This window comes from Cupressus sempervirens, chromosome 5 (assembly GCF_028749045.1).
Source record: "Cupressus sempervirens isolate cs-2001-9-10 chromosome 5, ASM2874904v1, whole genome shotgun sequence".
Lineage (NCBI taxonomy): Eukaryota > Viridiplantae > Streptophyta > Pinopsida > Cupressales > Cupressaceae > Cupressus > Cupressus sempervirens.
In genome coordinates, this window is record NC_143122.1 from 359,952,363 (window position 1) to 359,976,846 (window position 24,484).

The window sequence follows — 24,484 nt, forward strand, 5'->3', positions numbered from 1 at the left end:
TATTTTAATGATGTTTTATGTAAGAATTGCTAGAGGAAATGATAAGCATGAAATATATTCAAGTTTTGACACTAAGGAATTGAAACATCCGCACTTAGGAATTGCCTCGAGTATTTAAATTCACTCGAATTATGCCTTACAGCTTATTTGAAAACAATGATTTAGATATTCAGTGGTATCTTAAGTACTATATACTAGTGCTTGCACCAAGCATAGGTGCAAGAGTATAGTCGATAGTGGCATGCAATTGATCATTTTAGAAATGTCGCAGCTAGTAGCATTGTTTTATAGAAAAACCCTATACTATTATTTGGTAGGAAGATAATTAGAACCAAAGTAAACATGGTGTGCACAACTAGTGTCATTTGATTATTTTCTATTTTGAGGTGTAGAATATTTGGTGGATCTTAATTTTTGTGGAAACTATTTTGAGCAAGGATATGCTAAAAATGAGTTCTTCTTCTACAACCATAAAAACATTATCAGATTCACCATCCAAACTATTGAGTTTGAACCAAATATCAATCTGTAGTTTACGAACAGTTGGCCTAAATGGTTGTTGTTATAATTGAGAATAACACTAAGCTTGATTTGATGAGTTTTTTTAATTGACTCATAATTTTTCTAATAATTCAATAGATTAACCCATTGATAAAAAACATGGAAACTCATTAGCTATTAATGTGGAGTTAGATCTCAACATTGACTCTAGTATTTTTATAGTTGGCAATCGTGCATTGGTTACATCTAGATTATCACCAACTATTGCAGATGATGGAAGTGATACTATGTATGAAGCTTCTAATATAGGAACTCCATGAGAAGCTAGAGATCATTTAATGGAGATTTGGTAATGAAAAATGGGATCTCTAAAGATGAATAGGGCTCGTTGAAGTTAAGAGGGAGAAAAATAATCTAATGAGATCCCAGTTTTCTATATTGATAGCAATGGTAATGAGGCAAATTCCTCCAAAGGAAGAGAAATATCTAATGTTGGTACTATTACTTCTTTTAAATATGGTCTTGTCTCATTTTAGACCTATATGGTGAGCATGAAATTACAAGCATAAAAGCATAGAGACTTAGAATCAACCAGTCTTGCTAGAGAAGGAATGAGTAACCCAACTACAATGGGACTTAGAGGAGCTTTGTGAGTTAAGAATTTTAAAGAGGTAAAGAAAGGGTCAACATATGAATAAAACCATTTAGCTAAACTTTGTAAGAATATCCAAGAAAATTTTTAATATGATTTGTGTAAATTCAAAACTATCTTTTTGTTTGCAATCATGTTACATCATGTTTTCATGCATTTATTGTTATGTTAATGGATTGATAAATAAGTTCAATCTATTTGGAAGTGAAGTATATTTAATCCTCTTTCATTTGAAGAAAATTAGAGGTTTTGGATGCGAAATATATTGACAAATCCCTTGGTTTTTGTAAAAATTGTCTTGAAACTCTTATTTACAAACCTAGTGATAAGGGTTTGATCAAATAACACATTTTGACCATGGAAAAATGCTGAGTTTTACCTTTTGGGAAATAAGATTCATGCATCTTTCAAATAAATTTGTTTTGATATTGTTTGATTTTGTATCTTGGAAGTTATTTGACATTCTAGAGGGTAGAACTCATAAATTCTATGACAATAATAATCGATCTCAATGCAGAGGCCATAAATTTCTATCTAACTGTTGGATGATTCTAATTTTTTGCTATTTTTTAGGAAGGCTAAATATCCACAATCCCACCGCTGTGATTGGTGTAATAATTTATAGTTTAAAATTTATGAATAATAGAATCAAAATTATCAAAACTACATATGATAGTTTCATGGCAGTGAGTAGGTGAAATGTTATCATATTATTTAGGTTTGGAGAATCTTGCAATGTAGCTTATAGAAAATAGATCTCAAATGCTTAATAGAATGAGTATTAATATCTATGTTCAAAAATATAAGGATGACTAATATTTGGCAGCAATATAATACATGAGTGTGTGGAACATCTTATAAAAATGGTATGTTTGTACATGGAACACTAGAAAATCTGATTCACACCATATCCCTACATGATTACCCTCCATAACACTGAACTGATACTTTACAAGGTATAGAATTCCGAATCCATTCCCTATATTGATTTCCATTTCTATAAATTGACACAATCAGCATAAAAATGCCCAGCTAACAATCTATGCATTGTAATGTCATAAAATATTTTGAATCTTTGAAAAGGCCTAGGTCAACATACCGATTTTAGCAAATAACCCTTCAATGTCTTTAACAGATCTCTCCAAATCAGAGAGAGGTATGTAGGTCTGCTCGGTCAGAGTGTTTCTGCTCACCATACAACATCCCAAATGTAAGTCTCATCTAAGAATATCTTGTAAACTACATCTACTAAATAACACTACTAATAGACAAAATGTCAAATAGGTTAGTATGGAGAAAAATAATACTGAAACATATTTCAAAAGTCTCCTTGTCTGAATATTAAATAAACAAATATCATTATTGAGAAATTGCCACCATGTAGATAATTTTAAATTGAAGTTTTTGTTTACCATGTCTAGAGAAGAATGATCTAGAAATTCAAATGCTAAGATGATCTCCCCCAACTGTTGTTTTGTTGTAGAGAGTAGTCTCTGTAAAAAGCAAATGAATTTTTTTAATTTTAATACAACTGTTAAATTGAAAATAATTCTATGCTCCACAAAATTTGAGGTATCAATTCCTATAACATATCATCTATGCTTAAGTTTAAAGTGAAAGAGACCATACAAACTATTGTAAGTTGTGCCCAACTGGGACACATTTAAAATAAATTAAAATACAAATTTCAATCAAATTCATGTTAGAATCAGTCATATAAATCAATACAAATGTTCCCTTGCCAGCTCCATAATACTACAGAAATTGGTAATCATATTAGATCAACCATGGATTACATTCTTTGAAGTGTCTAAAGTAACTAGCAAAAATCATCATTTCAAAAGTAAACATGAAAATAAAAGTGAGAGAGATTCTCATCCACTAATAGGAATGCTTGAACATTTTTCTCTATATGTTGAGCAAAACTAATCTGAAATACATTCTAGTGTATTTGTAAAGATCACAAGTTATCCCTCTTCAATAGACCCCTCTTGTACACTCTCTAGTTACAGTAGCCACATGGACTCTTGTAGCAATTGTACATGCACAAAATCCAAATAATTGCTTCTCTAAAGCAACAAAGTTTGAGCTAGGAATTCAAGAGCTTTTATGCAAGTATTTTCTCAAATTTTAAGGTATTTTGGTCTTACATATCAACTTTGACAATTGTATGATAACTAATCTCCAAATTATACTCTTCAAAACATCAGAAGCAATGTAGGTAGCAATACATTTGTCTACTAATCTCCAAATTATACTTTGTATTTAATACATTTGTCTTATAATTGAAATCTCATAATATTAATAAAATATTATGACTGTCAAGTCAAATGGGATAACCTTGAATGCTAAATCATAGAGACTTTCATAATGAAAACACGTGGTCAAATCACAAGGATACAGGTTACATGCCTAAAATGCACAACTATTGAACATCGAATTCATGTATACTATTGGAAAGTGTTTGAATGTCAAATTAGATTAACCATGATATTTGATTTGAGAAACACCAAATGGACATTCCCTTGCCAAGAGTTGCTTAGATGTGTCATCATACCATTCTCGTGGTTCCATAATGTGGTCATGTTGCCAAAAATTCCTAAAGGTATTTAAGTCAAAGTGTTTGTTAAAGTGTCCTATATGTTTTTTGACAAGTAGGATTGGTTATAAAGTGTAATGTCCTCATTTTAGCTCACCATGGTTTATGTTTGGATTGACCTATTATTGGCCCTTGTAGGTTAAGGCTGATGGCTAGAGGGCCCCATCTAGAAAAACAAGAGGATCTTTCCCTTCTATAGTACAGAAGTGTTTAGGATTGCTCCTCATTTGTTTTAGTTAGCTATACTTACAATTTATAGTAAGTTATGTATCCAACATTTCTACATTTGGCAAGGCACCTGGACCGATCTCAACGCAGTGACGACCCTTGGCACTACTAATTTTATCAAATATTTAGGGAATTACTAGTTATAGTAGGTTAGGAGTTAATAGAGAGAACCGTTAATATTTTTAGTAAGGTAGTTGGTTGTGCGATGGAAGCAATGGTTGACCAACCGGTTCAGATGAGACAAAGAGATGATGAGTAATCAATGAGATATTAAAATTATAGTAATAGTAATAAAGCTATTTATAATGTTATATTGTAAATTTATTACTCATCTTCATAAAGTATTATTGAGGAGCCATTATATTTAATGGAAAAGTATGTGTTTACTAATGACATAACTTAATTCAAACACAAAAAATAGTTATATAAGTCATTAAAGTGACATATTGGTGAAACCTCATGAGTCAAACTTTATTGAGGAATTATAAAAGCCCTAGAAATGAAATTGATTGATTTTTTGTTTATGATTTTTGACTTTTATATTGGATGTTCCAGGGAAGAGTGCAATGTGACCTAGGGTTTTATATTGGATGTTCTAGGGAAGAGTGCAATGTTGAGTTACAAAACATTATATGACTACTCTGAATCTTTATTGCATTCAAAGCATGAAATTTAGTACTGGTCCTAAGTTTTCATAGTAATCAAACCATGGATTTTGTATTGATTGATTCTAAGACTTTATATTATTCAAACCATGGATTCTAATGTTTATTCTAGGTTTTTATGGTATTCAAAACATGAAACGTAGAAGAATTTATATGGTCTAAAGGGATGTTGCCCCACACTTCTCGTCACCACCCTTGTAGTCAAATGTTGTTCTTGGGATCTTGGGATATTATTATTGGGTAAAGCTTAAACGGTCTTGAATTTGTCTATTTGCTCTTGCTATTTGGGGTTCTTTGGAAAGGAAGGAGATCCTGGCAGCGGCAAGCCCAAACTTTAGATTGTTGTTCCTTCTATGGCTTTTGGTGGAGCATTAATAAGTTTTGTACTATGCCTAGCAGAGTTGATAAAGGTAACAAGAACTAGACTTTGTATCTATTGTATGTATATAAATTGAACTCTAGACTCCATACCATTGACTATTTATTTTTTTGCAATGTAGATTGCAAGTTCAGGAGAATGCATATGTGTATTTCAAAGTGAACTTGAATTTTTGTTGTCTCCAATGATAACATGGCAGTGTGGTATTTAATGGAAGGTATTTACAATTGATTGAATTGCCAGTGATTTGACATAAGTGGCTGAACATATTGTATTTATAAACAAATATTGTGTGTGCATGGAGTACTATTCTAAGTAATATATGACAAGAGAGACTCGGGATTAGAGGTTTCCATAGAATTGTGTTGAGGATTCGGTAATGGTATTGAAATTATTATTGAAAGTTTCTTATAATGGACACTTGAATAGAGCTGAAATTACTGAAACTTTCAAAGAATGAACATCAATTCTTTTAGTTTTGAGGAATTCCATGATTGGTATTTATATCCCTCGTTATAATGGTTCCACCTAGTAATTCTCTAGCACTTCTTTTATTATCTTGTTGATCAATCAAATTATAATATTCTTAATTAGATAAATATTAAATAACAATACATAAAACCATCAGAAATCCCATCGTAGAGCCTCATGGCTTTGGTGAACCATCCAAAGGGAGAAAGAACAATATGGGCATGTCAAATAGGGGTGACAAGACACATCTATTTACTCTTTCTGCTCATGTTTATTAACAAGAAAATGTCAAATACTACACAATATGCATGAAGATTCATGCTTCAATTGATCTCAAATACAGTTTGAGATCAATTTCTAATTTAGGATCAAAATAGTGAGATTGCAAGATCTTCAACTGAATATTGACTTAAGATTCATGAAGGTAATGTTAATGATGTCAAGTTTCCACAACAAGACCAAACTGCTAAAAACCATTCAACTAATCTTTGGTAAGTTGTTCTTTTCTCTTGGAAGCTTACCATCCCAGACAAATCACACAGTGTTAGTAACTCTCCTTGTGAAGATCAAGCCAAATTTTTAGGTCATCAATCCAAACCAAACCAAAGTTTGGAGTAATCTCCTTGCAAATCTGATTGAACATTTAATTTGTTACATCAATTTATCTTCAATGACTTTTTTAACTGATCAAAACTAAGTAAAAAATAAAGTTGTTTGTAAAAGGGGTGTTCAAAATTAAAACATCAAACCAATATTGCATTGAAACATTTGTTGAAAAAGAAACTACAGAAGTATTAGCTAATTCTGATCTTCATGAATAGGTTTAGTTCTCATATTATATGTGTAAATCTAATACAATGCTTGATTCTTTATGCATTGTGTGGGTGTTCATAATGTTAGAAGAAAATATAGCAACGTGGAAAGATGCTTAATGAATAGATTCCTCTATTACCAATGTGTGTTGTCCCCGGCTTGAATTTGTTAAGGAAATTAGGATCAGATTTAATACCTTCTTAAATTATATGAATACCCTTAATGTGATGGATCCACTAACTTGTATCTTCTTGATGATGTGATTAATCAATTTTTCTTACAGGTTTTGCATATATAGTTTGACTGCTAGAACTGTAAGTATCTTCTTGAAATCACTTTCAATATTGTTTTCTAAATTTTCCAATCGGCAGTGATCTTGATAGTATATATAAGATGCTATGTGGGTGAAGCCATGTAGGGACATGGCCCTACATGGGGCATGTCAAAAAGATATGATTATATTCTACTAAAATTTTGCAGTAAAAGAAGTCTTTAATGTCATGGAGTTTAAAGTACATCTGCAACATGAAGATTATGGTAAAGATGATTATGATAGAGAAATATCTCCATATGTGAAACGAGTCTTACGTTGAAGGCTATATGTAGTGCATCAGATATAGATGAATGGAATCTGCTTGCCACATTCACATGGAAGAGGAGTAAAGATTCTACACAGCAATGAAGACATCAAATATAAATATACAACATAGATATAAGATGGTATGTAATCTGAGAAATGACATGGATTGAAAAGTAGGGTCCACTATTAGAAATGAAATATGCGATGATAAAATAAGACAAATTGTTAAGCTGGAGATAAAATAATCATGATGTACTATGATAGCATTTCTGATATAGCACAAGTTTATTAATAAAAAAATGATGCACCAAAATAGCAAGTCCTTCATGTCATAATATCACTAATAGTTGTTTCATTAAAATTCTAGATCATACCTGAAGCGAAGTTGCAAGAAAAATTAACAAAATGCACTAATTTATTGATGCACTATAATCTAGCTTTGTTAATGTTAGTATTATCTCTTTCAAAGGTTTCAAAATTTTTGAATATCTTTAAGAAAAAGGACCCATGCTAGATCGTGAAACTCTAAGAGTCCCCATATAATCCCTATCTCTTACAAGTTTAAGAAACTCAACCTATATATCATAACTAGTAGTCTAAAAATATCATGATTGCTAACATAGAAATAATTGACCATCCTTTTATATCAAATATACTAAAAATTATAATCAATGAGAACATCTCAATACTTTCTTTAGTTGAAATAGAAACACAATATTTTCCTCAAAGAAGTTTGAATTCCACTGGTTGATATTTTTAACAACCATAACAAATATGCCTTTATTTACCAATTCTTGCATCTCCAATACAAATTCAATTTTATCAACATAATTGTAATTCCAAATACCCTAAATAAAAGATCAAAAAGAATTGAGGGTAAGTATCTAAGAAAACATGATCTCCTTAAGGGAAAATTGATCTTTTTTTGCTCACATGTACATGTTCAAGAGTCTTACCACTGATTCCAGAAAGAAGTTGATTATGATCTCTATGTGTTTGGTAGAATCCACCATTAAATTCCCTTGTGATTCACTCGCATTATGTCTCCCTTTCCACCTAGGATGATTTTCTAGATGTACTCCTAATTTATCAGTATGACAAGTCTTGTTGGAGCTGCAAGCTTCACTACCATGAACATGTTCGATTGGAGATCTCAATTCAACATCTTAATCATGCTTATGTGAGAAATTTAATGGGAGTTCATACATCACCACATCATTTGAAATGGTTTTAATAACTACCTACTCTTATCCACTCCTAATGTTAATAGTAAAAAATTCCTTTGAGCATGTATTATCTGGATTGGTATCATCTATAATTAGCTTCAATGATCTACTTGTGAGAGAGATGTCTAAACCTGTCAACAAAAGTCACAGATTATGACAATTTGAAGTAATATCTTGCTGAGGATAAATTATTTATTTCAATAATTATTGGTGTCTCAAAACTAACAAAAAACACCCTTTGAAAATGCATCTTGCATTTTTTTGAATCCATAAGTGACCTTATATGAGGGAGAAATTATACTACAATGTACAAGGCCTCTATATACACAATATTCTTGAACCGGGTCATCAAGCATTCACATGTTCAGCTTCATTTGGCTAAATTCATTCTATGAGAAGAAATACACATAAGAAAATAAATTCATTCAAAAAACCTATGACAACTTATCATGACAGACAAAATGGAGATGATACCTTCTATTTGGAAAATAAGTAAATATCTCCAAGGAAATACCAAATTCAAACTAATGCTTAGGTTGCATGTGTCAACATTCCCCATTGACCTTAGTCGCAAGGCTAACTAACTTATCAAGAGTGTGTATCCCACAAATGAAATTGGTATAAATGTTACAACCACCAAATTCGGAGGGCATGGAAATTCAGTCATCACTATCCTATGTAGTACACTTAATTTCATATGTTGGAATCATTTTGTGACTTGTACACATGATAGTCCAATAGTTTTTAATGTCATCTTCATCACAATTTTTATATGATAGTCTAATAGTTGCAGGTGGCATCTTCGTCACAGTTTTTCCATGATAGTTTGTTATTCATCCAAATGGAAACCTTTGTAGGGAAGACCTAATTGCAATGCAACAATTAAATGTAATGTTGAAATATAGGAGAGAGATTCTTTTGGTTGAAGTAGAAGATAAATCATCTTCTAAAAAAATGACAGAGACTTTTAGTGAAGGATCCAAAGTACATCAATTCAATTATAGTCTAGTAAATTTAGGTGCCATCTTCATCATAAGTTTTTGAAGATAGTCCAGTATTTGTAGGTGTCATCTTCATCAAAAAATTTCCATGATAGTCTATTAGTTTGAGGAGTCATCTCCATCACAAGTTTTCCATGGCATACTTGTAGTTAGAGGTGCATTGAAGACCTTTTATCACTACATGAGCTAGTAGGAGATGGTGATTATTCATTATCATCATCATCATCTAACATAGAATCACATGAATATCATGTTTTATAGCCCACATGGCCTAGGTATTGAGGGTACAACTCCAAGCACTAAACACACCAGATTTCAAATTATTATCTTTATGTGTTGATGTTTAAGTTGAATGTTCTAGAGTTGAAGAGAGAAACACACTCAATTTTTTTTCTTTTTGTTCTTTCTTTTAATATGAAACTGTTGTCTAAATGATACAATATAATTATGTATTATTAAAACAAAAATACAAGAAAAATATGATACCAACACAACTATATTTATAAAACAAAAAAATTGTCATTATTATTTCTTCCAAGCTTTTACAACTACAACTTCTACATATACATTTCCTTTCTTTTCTTTCATTACTGTAACAAAAAGTATAATAATTGTTAAATAGACCAACATTCCAAATGATAAATCTGCATCTACACACTTTCAATAAAATGAAACAACAATTACATTATATTCTTTTTGCAACTAGACTCTTTTTAACACTTATCATCAAAACATCACTAAGAAAAAACACTTGAGCGAAGACTCTCCCATTTATATTACACAACAATGGTTGAACTTTGGCATAAAAAATAATAATGATAGTAATAGTATTCACTTCCATCTTCAATATTATCATAAAAACCTACAACAAAAATACACATGTACCTATGGAAATATGCTTGAAGAGAAATCCCTCTCCTCGACCATCGAAGATGCAAGTGTGATTGGAGGTCGTGAATGGAAGAGCTTTTGAAGTTGAGCACATCAGGAAGAATGAAAGAAAGACAATATCGAGAGTTTTGAACTACTATTCTACCCCCCCTATATTGATGCAAATGCAGGGGCCCCTTTCATATTGTTCCTAGGGCTAGCAGGCGTCATTAATCAAGTGGGTGGAGAAAACCTGAAATGAAACTGGGCTCAGAGAAAATCATGCGAAAATGCAGAGATAGACATGTGAAAATGCTCCAAAAATGTCAAATGAAATCAGGCACAAAAGACATAATAGGGCAAAAAAAAATTTAACTTTGCGGATGTATAAGCCCTGTGTTGGTCAAAATTTCGACCAACACGGGTCTTATATGTAAAAAAATGAAATTTTTGCCTTTACATTTCGACCACCCTAAATTTATTTAGTTGATGGTCAAAATTTTTGGTCAAAAAATGATGTAAAATGTAGTAGTGATTGGATATGGCATGTTCAGGACTTGGAATTTTTTTTGTAACTAATTTTTTTCCTATTAAACAGTGTAGAGTTGGTGATGAATTTTAAGTCAAAGTTGTTTTTGTCATTGCTAGGCTATTCCATGAAGCTTGTTGATTTTTCTTAATCATTTCCTATTCATGTTCATGGATCACATTAGTTGTTGTGGTTGATTTTAGTGATTTTGGTGAAGGTGCTCCTCTTAATACCAAAAAAATAACAAAAAATAGAGAAATGATCATAATTTTGTAAGAACTGGAAATGGACTTCTTATTATCTCCAAAAGTATGGAATTACAACATTCATTGGAAAAATTATGTTCACATTAATTATAATATGTCAAAGATTTTTTGTTTTTCTTCCTAACTTTTACAAGTGTGGAGACCAGCATGTCTTAAAATCAAATATGGTTGGTGTAAGCAACAAAGTTGAAATAAGAAACAAAAAGTGATGGAGATTGGCATATCTCAAAATTAAATATGGTAGGTGTAAGCAACAAGAATTATTGTATCAAAATGATGGATTGAAGTAATTAATTTGCATTAGAGAGAAATTGAGTGAGGAGAAGTTTTTATTTGTGTACAAGGTTAATTGTTCTAAATATAATTATTAATTAATTTAATATTTTTTGTATATTAAAGTTGTTAATTTGAAGAATATATAGTTGCTATATGAAAGTTAAACCTGTATTTATTAGAAGTGGTAATTGTCAAAGGGCTACAGTTCAATTAGTTTAGCACAATTGGTGAGGATCATGGCCTATCAAAGTCATGGTAAATGATATTTAATAGATGATATCATTAGAAGTAGCTCCAATTTTATAAAATAATAAAGAACTATTCAAGTAAATAAATTATATATAAAAAATATGATAAAAAATAGCATATGATAATTAATTAACTATGTGATAAATAGTAATGCATGCTAATTAATTAACTATGTGAAAATATATATTAAGTACTTTTGACACTAATTTGATCATTAACATTGATATGTTTTTTCACAACATATGTTTCCATCAATGCTAATATTTGATAAATATGCACTTTCATATGTTTGAGAGATGTGTTGTCATTGCTCTCAACATTTTTCATTTTAAGACATCATTGCAGAGTTATCACAAGGATGTTTAATGAAATGAGCTAATCAATGAGGCTACTATGTTGACAATCAAATAATGTGAAGCTAAGGTATTAAGGGATGTATTTAGTTGACCCATCTCAAGTTACAAAGCTTAACAATTAAAATAAAGTTAGGGCAATTTATCATAAAACTAGTATTTGGGAGTTTAGGAAGCATTTAGGAAAAGACACAGTGAGAGTAAATGCTCTAGTATGCATCAATGGGATATAATTTTGGGATGCATTAGATATGGCATGTTCAGGACTTGGAATTTTTTTTGTAACTAATTTGTGTTCCTATTAAATGGTGTAGAGTTGGTGATGAATTTTGAGTCAAAGTTGTTTTTGTCATTCCTAGGCTATTCCATGAAGCTTGTTATTTTTTGTTAATCATTTCCTATTCATGTTCATGGATCACATTAGTTGGTGTGGTTGTATTTAGTGATTTTGATGAAGGTTATCCTCTTAATACCAAACAAACAACAAAAAATTAGAGAAATGATAACAATTTTGTAAGAATTGGAAATGGACTTCTTATTATCTCCAAAAGTATGGAATTACAACATTCATAAATAAAAATATAAAAATCCACATGGGCACCTTCCTTATAACATTCAACAAGACAAAGTTGTGAACCACCACTTAGAACTTCCCTAAACAACCTACAAGCCTTCCTTACTTAGGCATTTTCCACTGCCCATGAAGGTTCTAGACACTTATTCCTAACACTTGAGATCAACTAGTAATTTTTTTAAATTATATTTTATCATATAGAATTGGTTCAAGATAATTTACAAATTATATTTTGTGTAGCTCAATTTCTGGATACCATAACTTACAAAATGTTGACTCGATTGGCTATTATAACCCTTTTAAGAAATGAAAACTTTTTTTCTACAACACTTGACCATGAAAGTGTCTATGAGCTAAGGTTTGACCTAATTTTAGAGTCATTTAGGATATGGACAACTTTAAGAAACCCCTCTTGAAAAAAAAGCCTAAAATGCTAGTGAATCCAACATTTTGTGGGCGGGAAAATTTTAATGTCGAGGTTTTTTTTCTTCCATTTAGGAAAATAAAATATTATATGTTCCCAATTTTTTTCTTGCCCTAGCAAAAGTCATTTTTAAAATGGTGAATTAATTTTTTCTTGTTGATAGATAAATAAATTATGGCTATTTTTTTCCTTGCCGAAAATGAGATTGTAATGTCAGAGGCAAATTACTTGTTTTGTAGAAAAATGAATAATAATGGTCTTGGCTAATCTTTAGTGGTAAACTGAAGAATTGTTTAATCTAAAAAAAATTTGCATGTGTATTGGCTAGTGATTGTACTGACTACTGAGTAGTTATTTCAATTTGTGTATTGTCTTAGGTCTATTATTAATAATGTCATAATGTCAATGTCACCATTACCAATTTGGCTACCATCACTTTTGTATCATGAATACAATAGTTTTATCGACCATTGATTAATTAGAGATCAATGATAGAAGATGCATTTCGAGGCTAGTTGCTTGAAAAGACCTAGAGTTGCATGAAATTCTCCAGAATGGAGACACATAGCAAGTTTTGCATGGAAACCATTAATTGGAATGTAGTTAACATCACATCAAGATTAGAATCATAAATATGGTACTAATAGTTACGATTATTACATTCCATTTATAGCCACCTTGGTAGGCACTCTGACTATCCAACATTAATGTGAGTACATTTTAACACTTGAAAATTAATAGGAATATGAAAAAATAAGATATGGAAGATTGTGAACGCTGAACAATTCAATGCAACTACCATTAAATAGCCCATTCAATTCCTCTTTCATTATGATTTCTCAAATTCTTGAATCTAAATTTGGTTTGCAGAGTTTCTTAGTTTGTAGAGTTTCTTAAAATCTTAGGGACTAGGGTTGTAATTGTTGTTAGAGTAATTAGATATTTCTTAATTAACTCTAGTTGCTTAAGCTAAACTTTAGGCATCTAATAATTAATTATTTTGATGCAATCTAGGTTGGACCTTTTTTAGGGTTTCGATCTCCTTTATAAGGACGATCTCTCATTGTAAACATTAACTTGAGAATTCACTTTTGATTATAGCAATCTCTTTTTTGCTCATCAAGAATGTCTCATCTATGGATCTAGCAATTCCTGCCTCCATAGTTTTTTGTCTCTCTCTTTTGTAATAGATGTTTGCATGCAGGTGATTCTTGGGAGCTGTGGGGTTGATCTTTCATCAACTTCAACATGGTATCAGAGCTCCAAATCTTCATGCCCTTGTTTTTTTTGTGAGAGATTTGGCATCGGATCTAACATTGGTTTTCAAATCTATGGCTTTCAAAAGATTTTGTATTGGATTTGGGGAGGACAAATTTTTTGGTGCACTTTGAACCAAAGTGAACATCACAATTGAGCTTAGAGTGCTCGAAAACCCTCATTTTCATATAAAATACGTCCACTTTGGATGTTGAAATCTAAGGCAAAAAATAATTTTGCACCAATACCACTTTGGCCTTGGGTTTGAAAATCAAGGGTAGAACCTCTGTTTGGGGGTGGTGTTAGCACTATGGTTTTTGCAGAGGATGGTGGTTTCCAATTTATTTTTGGGCCAATTTGGCATTGTGCTTTTGTGACCATGCATATTTTCCAAGCATGGTTTATGAGATAAATGGTTTCATTTTTCTCCTAAATTGTGGTATTACCATTGGCAGAATCTTTGGTGATTGGAGTGCATCTTTCATCTCTCCTCTATCGACGTGGAGCCTAAATGTTGCAATCATCTTGGAAGAGGTGGTGTTTTTTGGTACTCTTTTGTTTGAGCCCTGTGCATGGCATCAACCCTCTCCAATGCTATGTCTGACGCCGCATACCATACATCACTTCTTGGATGACATGGGAACTCATGCTTTATGATGGAAAGTATTTTATTTGGGCACTTCTTCAAACAGTCCCAATGTGCTCTCCACCATGGCGCCCTTTTTCTGAGACTCATGCCTTGCAAAGGCCCTCTGCCCTCCCTCTTACCTTTGGCTTGTCATCATACAGTTAGCGTTAGGCCTGTCATTGGTTCCTCCATCGCTTTCGTGTGGATATGCATTGGTGGTGACTCTTTCGGATGAGCATTTTTTGTTGGAGTGCGGATTATTCAGGAGGTGATGATTTGAACCCATGATTATTGCTTTCCTCTAACATGGTAATTTTTCTTGGTTTGATCACTGAAGTCGAGCGTCTTTTCAGGCTAATTTAGTGCCTCATGCACTTTACTTTGATTGTAGTGGTCTCCTTGCCACCTGTTTCCACATCTTCACTTCTCCAACACAAATTTGGCAAGCTTTCTTGGAATTTGTGGGCTTTTGTTTCGAATACAATTAGTGGTTTGGTTTTTGATATTTGTATGGACTGGCTGGAACTGGATCTTACACGGGTAGGACTAACACTCCTGTTTTACAAGACCCACTGATGGATCCAACCATGTTCAATGTTCCAACTGAGTACCCTCAGTAGGCTTATTAATATGGAGGTTTCATCATCAACTCAAACCTACGGCTCTCTCGTACCTCAAACCTGTGACTTTCAGTGAAGTTGTTGATGTGTTTTTTGACAGCTTCTTGGTGATGTGTTTGGCCTATCTTCTCCCATCACCAGCACCTTAGTTTTGGAGACTGCTATCTATGCCAAATTTGGAGCATTTAATGCCTTTTCTGTGTGTTGTTCTTTTGGTGTGATGGGCAAATTTTTTTTGGCAGGTTCTTTCAGAGGTGGAGATCTCGATATTTTTTTGTGTGAAGTTTCATGTTTTGGTGAATGAAATTCTTGGCAAACCATGCTATGTATTGGTGTAAGTCTTTATTTTTGGGTTCCTCCATGGCATTTTTTCTGCGATCTCTAATTGGGGCATTCCATTGGTTCTCCAAGCCACGTCATTGGATCAAACCCATAATTTTTTGACATGTGCTCCTTATTGGCCACCAGTTTTTAATCTGGCACTGGCCCTTTGTTCGACTTTTGTTTTCGATGGTCCTCAACCTCTGTTTGGACCTACATTTTCTTTTTTTCTCATATCTCAAGTGATAAAGTATGGCTCTGAAACGACTGATGAAATACGGCTCTGATACCACTGATGAAGTACCACACTCTGATACCACTTGATAAAGGGCCACACCACCTTTACCCACTCACAAACAAGAATGCCACAATATGAAGACAATTTTATTATACTTGAAAATTCAATAGTAATTACAATAACATTTTTGCAAGATCTCTCAAGATCCAATCCAAAGCCAAGCTAGTCCAGATCCACACTCTGGTAGAAATCTCTGAGATCTCAACTTGTGCTCGCAAGCCACCAAGCAACCTCCTTGTTTCTAAACCGCAATCACTAGCTCTTCTCCAACCTTATCCAAGATCCAAGTGTAAACTGCCTCACATTCGGCGCTCTGTCTACACACTCACAAGTCTATCACAATCCTGCTGTAAACTGCCTCACATTTGGCACTCTGTCCACAGACTCAGGAAAACTCACTCTTCAGTTCCTACTTCTCTTTCACACCTTGAAGCCTTCCAAGCTTTCCAAGCTTCTACTTCCCAAGCTACTCCTTCTCGAGCTTCTCCTTGAGCTTCTACTCCTCAAGCTTCCCCTTCTCAAGCTTCTCCTTGAGCTTCCACCTCTCAAGCTTCTCTTTGAGCTTGATTTAGAAATGCTCATATGCCTTGCTTAAATAGGCACTTCTAACCCAAGACATTACAAACACAACCAATGTGGGATACAACTATCTTTAAATAAATATTAAATTCCCACCCAAATACAACTAAGCACCCAACAAATATTAAATACATGATTTATCCAAAACCTTATAGAATTTTCACCTACACACCTCAATTAATGGAATGACAACTATTTTTTTTATTTTTCTATTTTATGCCACCTATGCACCTCGAAAATAGAAATTCCTCTTTTTTTTCTTTTTCTCCTTTTTATTTTTTTATTATTTCTCCTCTAATTTTCATCACTTTCTCTCTCCTCCAATTTTTTTTTTTTTTTTTCAATAATTTTCCAATGCAAGATGCTCCTGCATCAGACTCCCCCGGTAGATAGAAAAGTGTGTCCCACACTTGGATGCCAAAAAGAAAATCTACAAACATCTTCATCTTCACCAAAGGTTTCCACCTCAATAGGGACAACAAAACCACCATGCAAATCTTGCACACCAACATCTCAACCATCCAATCAACAAGCTCATGCACAAGAACAAACTAAACATAATGCTTCATTAGCAAACTCCCATTCACATCAACAACTAGTGAATCCACACCAGCAGCAACAAACCCCGCATCAGCAACAACAAACTTCATATCAGCACCAACATGTAGATCTCCATCAATACATGCCAAACTCTCAACACCAAAAACCTCATTGCTCACAACAAGATGCTCTGCAATACATAACTCACCCCCAACAACTGGATCATCCACCTCCAAGTGCTCCATAATCTCCATGTTAGATTCAACCAATTGATCATGAAAACCAACCTCCATCCCAACATTAGCAAGGTTAGGAATATCCTCAGCAACAACCTCTATTTTCTCTATAGGTTTTGCATCAGACTCCACAGACTGATCAGCAAAACCAACCTCTTCCACCTCAACCTTGTGATGCCATCTTCTCTCATGAACCTCCTTAACTTGATCAGCCAATCTATCATCCAACCAAGAAATCATCTTAGAAAAATTCCTCTCCACTATATCATGGATTTTGGCAATCATCTTAGGGTCCAATCCTCTTGGAGCCATCTTCCAAGATCTTCGTAAACCCACTGCAACAAATCCTTCCCACGCTCCTTGTGATAACCAAATTGTTTGCAAGTCAGATCGCAACCTGCCACCTTGCATGGACAATTAGGAACCGCATCACAAGTCTAGGACAACGGATCTCCAATCCAAAAGCTCCCTACGATCATGCCACAACAAGTTCAATCTTCTATCTCCCCATCCATCAATCTTTATGTCCTCCCAAGGTTCTAGTGCAAACTGCCTTAGCTTCGGCGATCTGTTTACACACTCAAGAACTCTCACTCTAATAAACTTCACCCAACCAAGGTCCTGATACAAACTGCCTCACACTTCGGTGATCTGCTTGTACACTCAAGAACTCTTGGTCTGATAAACTTCACCCAACCAAGGTCCTAGTACAAACTGCCTCACACTTTGACGATCTACTTGTACACTCAAGAACTCCTACTCTGATACCACTGATGAAGTATGGCTCTGAAACAACTGATGAAATACGGCTCTGATACCACTGATGAAGTACCACACTCTGATACCACTTGATAAAGGGCCACACCACCTTTACCCACTCACAAACAAGAATGCCACAATATGAAGACAATTTTATTATACTTGAAAATCCAATAGTAATTACAATAACATTTTTGCAAGATCTCTCAAGATCCAATCCAAAGCCAAGCTAGTCCAAATCCACACTTTGGTAGAAATCTCTGAGATCTCAACTTGTGCTTGCAAGCCACCAAGAAACCTTCTTGTTTCTAAACCGCAGTCACTAGCTCTTCTCCAACCTTATCCAAGATCTAAGTGTAAACTGCCTCACATTCGGCGCTCTGTCTACACACTCACAAGCCTATCACAATCCTGCTGTAAACTTCCTCACATTCGGTGCTCTGTCCACAGACTCAGGAAAACTCACTCTTCACTTCCTACTTCTCTTTCACGCCTTGAAGGCTTTCAAGCTTTTCAAGCTTTTACTTCCCAAGTTACTCCTTCTCGAGCTTCTCCTTGAGCTTCTACTCCTCAAGCTTCCCCTTCTCAAGCTTCTCCTTGAGCTTCCACCTCTCAAGCTTCTCTTTGAGCTTGATTTAGAAATGCTCATATGCCTTGCTTAAATAGGCACTTCTAACCCAAGACATTACAAACACAACCAATGTGGGATACAACTATCTTTAAATAAATATTAAATTCCCACCCAAATACAACTAAGCACCCAACAAATATTAAATACATGATTTATCCAAAACCTTCTAGAATTTCCACCTACACACCTCGATTAATGGAATGACAACTATTTTTCTTATTTTTCTATTTTATGCCACCTATGCACCTCGAAAATAGAAATTCCTCTTTTTTTTCTTTTTCTCCTTTTTATTTTTTTATTATTTCTCCTCTAATTTTCATCACTTTCTCTCTCCTCCATTTTTTTTTTTTCCAATAATTTTCCAATGCAAGATGCTCCTGCATCATCAAGCATATAGACTCAATTTTTTGCAAATGAGATATCGACAGAAAGCTAGTTCCGAGCCTATCATAGTGGTATAGCTAGTTTTTAGTTTTGATGTTATTTTGATATCTTTTTCTATTGTCAAAGTCTAGAGTTTAGTTTTGCACTCCAAGAGACATATCTTGAGCATCTAATCTCCGATTTGGGAATTATTTATATTGTTGGAAAGGTCTTTTTGACCTCTTTTCAGTGATACTAGTTGTTTTTTCAGATTTTGCTCTAGGCACATTCTATTCAATCTTTTGCACTTTTGCATTCTGATGGATAACCTAGTTGTTTCAGGTCCAGGGATCGATTTCTTTGCTTCAGATGATTTTTCATGACTTGTACTATCTATTGTACTAGTCTTATGTCTCTTCTAGTCTATTTAAACATCATTTGTATGTATTCTTGCAAACACACTAAGATAAAGTGCCATACTACATCTATACTTTCATTTTAGATGTTTGCCTTTGTTTGCCTTTTGATTCGAGCAGTGTCATCTGAGGACACTCGTACAAATTACTATATTTTTGAAATTCTTTATGTCTTTTGCCTTATTGTACATGCACTACTCATATAAAGTGCCATGGGGGGGTTGATGTTCACCTTAGTTTTCCATCTTTCTTTGTCTAGTGAGTGTCCCTTCTGTGACATTAGCCTTATGATGTGTTTGAGATTGATCACCTCAATACACACATATGTACTATTTTTGTGCATGTTGATCATGGTTCCTTGACTTGTAGTTCTTTTTGGCCCAATTTCTTAGTTGCATGTCACCTCTCCCTGTCTGCATTAGGGGGGGATTCTACTATTGTTTCTCATGCTTCTTTGATTTGATTGATCAGCTCTTCAGGCTTTGGTGTTTTATGCCACCTATATCTTTGAGTTCAGTTGCTTGCTTTTGTGTGCCTCCTAATTTGATGTAGATTACAGTCTTCTCTACCTAGTCAGGTTCTATTTCAGTGAAAGTTTTTTAGATCAGCAATAGTTACTTTTGATAGAGCTTTGCAGCTTCTACATGCTTCAATGATGTTCTTCATGATCATCTTTTATTCCTATCTTCTGGGGCATTCCCTAGTTTGAAGGCTTCTTTAGTCCTTCACTAGTTTCTTTTCAACATTTTTTCCATCTCTTTTTGGAGTAGAGTTTTTTCCATGTGGTTTTCTCTATTTCTCCTCTTTACAGAGATTTGGTTGTACTTGGGTACCTCATCAGGCTTTGTTTACTGGGACCCATTTCTTCTTTTAGTAGTAGTTTCTAGGTTTTTAGCTACTCCCTAAGCTTATCTTAAGGGGGGGTGTTAGAGTAATTAGATATTTCCTAATTAACTCTAGTTGCTTAAGCTAAACTTTAGGCATCTAATAATTAATTCTTTTATTAATTATTTTGATGCAATATAGGTTAGACCTTTTTAGGGTTTTGATCTCCTTTATAAGGACGATCTCTCATTGTAAATATTAACTTGAGAATTCACTTTTGATTATAGCAATCTCTTTTTTGCTCATTAAGAATGTCTCATCTATGAATCTGGCAATTCTTGCCTCCATAGTTTTCTGCCTCTCTCTTATGTAACAAGTGTTTGTGTGTCGGTAATTCTTGGGAGCTATGGGGTTGATCTTTCATCAACTTCAACAATTGTCATGGATATGCCAATTCTCCTAAAATGTACCACAATTGGTTTGCAAAAGCCATTTTACGGCCTGATACTTGATGATGTCATAGACATGGTTTGCAAGGAAGATGTCCACCATACTTTTCTCATAGTCATTGGCCATGAATTCTTAAGAAATGATAAAATGTATTGCATGTCCACAGTTATTACCACCCACTTCCTCATGTCTCTTCTCGACCTTAGAGACAATCAAGTAGATATTCTAATGTTTTTGTGTAACATTTTTAAGGGAACATTTTTAGAAGATGATGTCAAAATTTGTGTACAGGTGACATATGTAATGCATCTACACATAATTATATTGTTTAACATGCTTGCAAAAATATCCTTTTTACACTTGAATTATAAGTATGCAAACCTCTCATGTAGATAGAGTTGTAATTTGGTCGACTTCTACTATTGTAAATTACTATACTTCAATTTTTTTATATTTCTTTCTTGATATTTCAATTATTAATTAAGCTAAGACAAATACACTAAATTACTCCCTTATTGAACTACTTGGAATGTTTGAAGAGCAAGATATAGGATTGAATATGTAAAATTAATATGCTCTACCATTTCACTTTAAGCTATAATCAAGTTTCAACTGGCGATATAAAGTTAAAATATTCATGTAGCAGGGTTGGCATGTTTGATAGAGAACTATGCTCTTTAAATTGGACTCTTAAATCTACATGTAACTATCATCAATGCAAGTCACCATGTTAAATTCTCATAAGGCCATGGAATTTCTTGAGATTGTCATGGGGTTCAAATTATGTGCTCTCTTGATTCTATTTTTTACTATCCAAGAAGCACCTACACTCATTTTATTGTTAGCTTCAAATGTAGTATTCTTCTATGTAATTCTCTATGTAATTGAGAAATATATGTAATGTGCATAGCATTGACCAAATAAAAGTACAATGAAATATACATTTTAACATTAAAATTTACTACATTTAAATGTTGTTATGATGAATGAGTAGCCAAATATAATGTATTAGTGCTAGTTTTTATTATAGTCCTTTAAATTTATTAACTACAATGGTATAGACTTTATCCTTATTGCTTTATGTTTGATTTAAATTATGGCAATCTCAACTTTTTAATGTCTTGTGAATAGTTTGATTTTTTCTACTAACACTGAACATTAGACATTTTAGTACTCTTAAATTATGAATTATAATTGTATACAAACTATTCTTATTTCTTTCATTGTCATAAAAAATCCCCTTTGCAATATGTTATCCACCTTGTAGTTATTATAAAATAGGATTCTAAAAATGTTCAACTACAATAACTTTTTCTCTTTGATCTATTCAATTTATCATGTTTATGTAAGTTGTTTATTCTATTTGTATACGCAATTGCAACCATGACTAGTTTAACCCCAACACCAATTATTGATTTAGAGTACAAAGAGACATCCACTTTTCAAAATACAAAGCTGACCTATAGAAAAAGTTAAAAATGTTCTAGGCATAAAAAATTGAAGGGTGTGAGGAAATGACCTTGGGGTCACTATGTTGTAGAGATATGGGACTCATACACTAAATGTCACCAATGGCTTGGAACATTTGAGACTCTTAAGCAAGCTGCAAATGCATATAGAAAAGAAGCTCTCTCCATGAAAGGTGTGCCAAAATATATAGATTGTTATACAAAATTGTTGGGAGAAAACACTTAAGCTATTCCCAACATTGACTTATTGAGAATGGAAAATTATCTTAGTAAGAGTGGGGGGGGGGGAGGAATTCAAGAAACAATGCAAGGCCTACTTATGGAGAACTGAATGATATCCCTAATGGAAAGTTTTCCCACTTACCATCCCTTGATGATATCCCATTTGATAAAATACTAGTACTAGATGCACAATGGCTACTTACATAATGTTCATCCTAGCATAGTGAACATTTACAATCGCCAAGAAAATTTTCCTGCTAATATGAATGAATTTGTTGGGCATAATATATATATGTTGAATGAGGACCATTAAACAACATAGATACCCAAAATCCACAAGGAACTAATCAGAAAGAACCTATTTGTGAGTCATACAATACTTCAAGAATTCATGCAAATTTTGAGATAAATCCAACAATAACATACAATTCTAATGTTGGAGATTCAAATTTTCTCTAGAGAGTTGTGGGAATACTCAAATCTAAAGATTTAGAATATAGAAAAGTACAAGGAAGTAGTGGTACTCCTCTAACCTTTTACTACTTGTTATATTCATAATGAATGTAGAACTTATGAAGTTGTGTTAGAAATAATTAGAATAATTAGCAAAGAGAGTGTATGCATATGTTCATTTTCTTTTGGCAAAATATTATATTATATCATTTGACATTCAATTGTAGGAAATGCTACCATGACAATGTCTACAAAAGAAGCAATCTTTCCATGGGAACCAATTAGCCTGCTCATACAATTATGCTCTTAGTATGTGTAACATTAAACATACTATGCACCATTGTTGGAATACTTTAGAATAACTAAGAAAGTGGGGGTGAATCAGTTATCCAAGATCCAGATGTATAAATAAAACTTTTCACAACTTAGTGAACCTATAAAACATTTATTACCATCCATGCATCCATAAGATTATGCAATCACTTAAAACTTTGTAGGTTACTATTAAATCAATTTTTAGAAATGTAAACATGAAACATAATAGATTTAACAACACATTTGACACAATGATTTATGTGGAAACCAAATTTGGAAAAAACTACTAGTAACATGCTACTCTTTTTCAATCTTATGAAGTGATGTCCTGCAAAAGGCCAACCCTATTAAAAGTTACAATACACTCTATTGAATGTGATATTATTAAAGGATTTCAATCACCCTATTAGGAGTGAGTCTTGTTAGAGGACTTTAAACCATTCACTTGGAATGCCACCCAATTAAAGGATTTACAAATGACTATTACATCAACCTTAATCCAAAGGATTTACCCTAGACTAATACAATTATTAGAGATTAACAGTAAGGCTTGATTTGATAAAAACTTACAACTCCATTTGAAGATTAAAGATCTCTATTTTAGTCCTCCATTTTTCTTTGCCTTTACACATCTCAGCACTAATAGCTTGTTCACCCTTCAAGCATTCATACCCTTAATATGCAAATGCAAATTCTTCTCTTTGGTCACTTGAAGCAATGCCCTTGACTTCTTCTCTTTCTTAGGTTCTCACACATGAAAACCCTCTCTTTTGACTAGCCATCCCTATAAATAGAAAATTAAGATCTTTTCTCGTTCATTCTCCATCATCCAATTTAGGGTTAGGATAGATTAGGTAGGATTCAATGAATCTACTACTTATTTCATATCACTTCTAGAAATTTCTCCTTCAATCCTCTTTGAATTCCCCTCAAAATAATTTACCTTGAATTCTATGCCACCAATTCATCAATCTTAGCTTCCACCTAGTTCACACAATCCAAGAAAACAAAATTTTTAGCTTAGATCCATCAAATTCATGATCTTTCAAATAATGTAACCGCTTAGCATTAAGTTGCTTCTAATGTTTTGCATGCACTACGTTGCTTGACATCCTCTATAGAATCACTTGGCACAAACTAAAGTTTACTGGTGCTTGACATCAACTAAACTTTACTTGGCATATACTATTTTGCTCAACATACAGTAGAATAGACTTTTACTTAGCTCCAACTGATTTTCTTCTCAGCTTGAGCTAACTTTTCTTGGCACCTGTCATCCACTCGGTCAAGCTTTGCAAACAAACTTTGTTTAACTTATTCTTTTGAACTTTTCTTAGTATAGTCAACCTTTGCAACCTTAAGTAGATTATTAATACACCATGTTATCACTATCTTAACTAATTTTTGTACTCCTTTGTATATCATAACTCAACCTTTCCTTGAGGT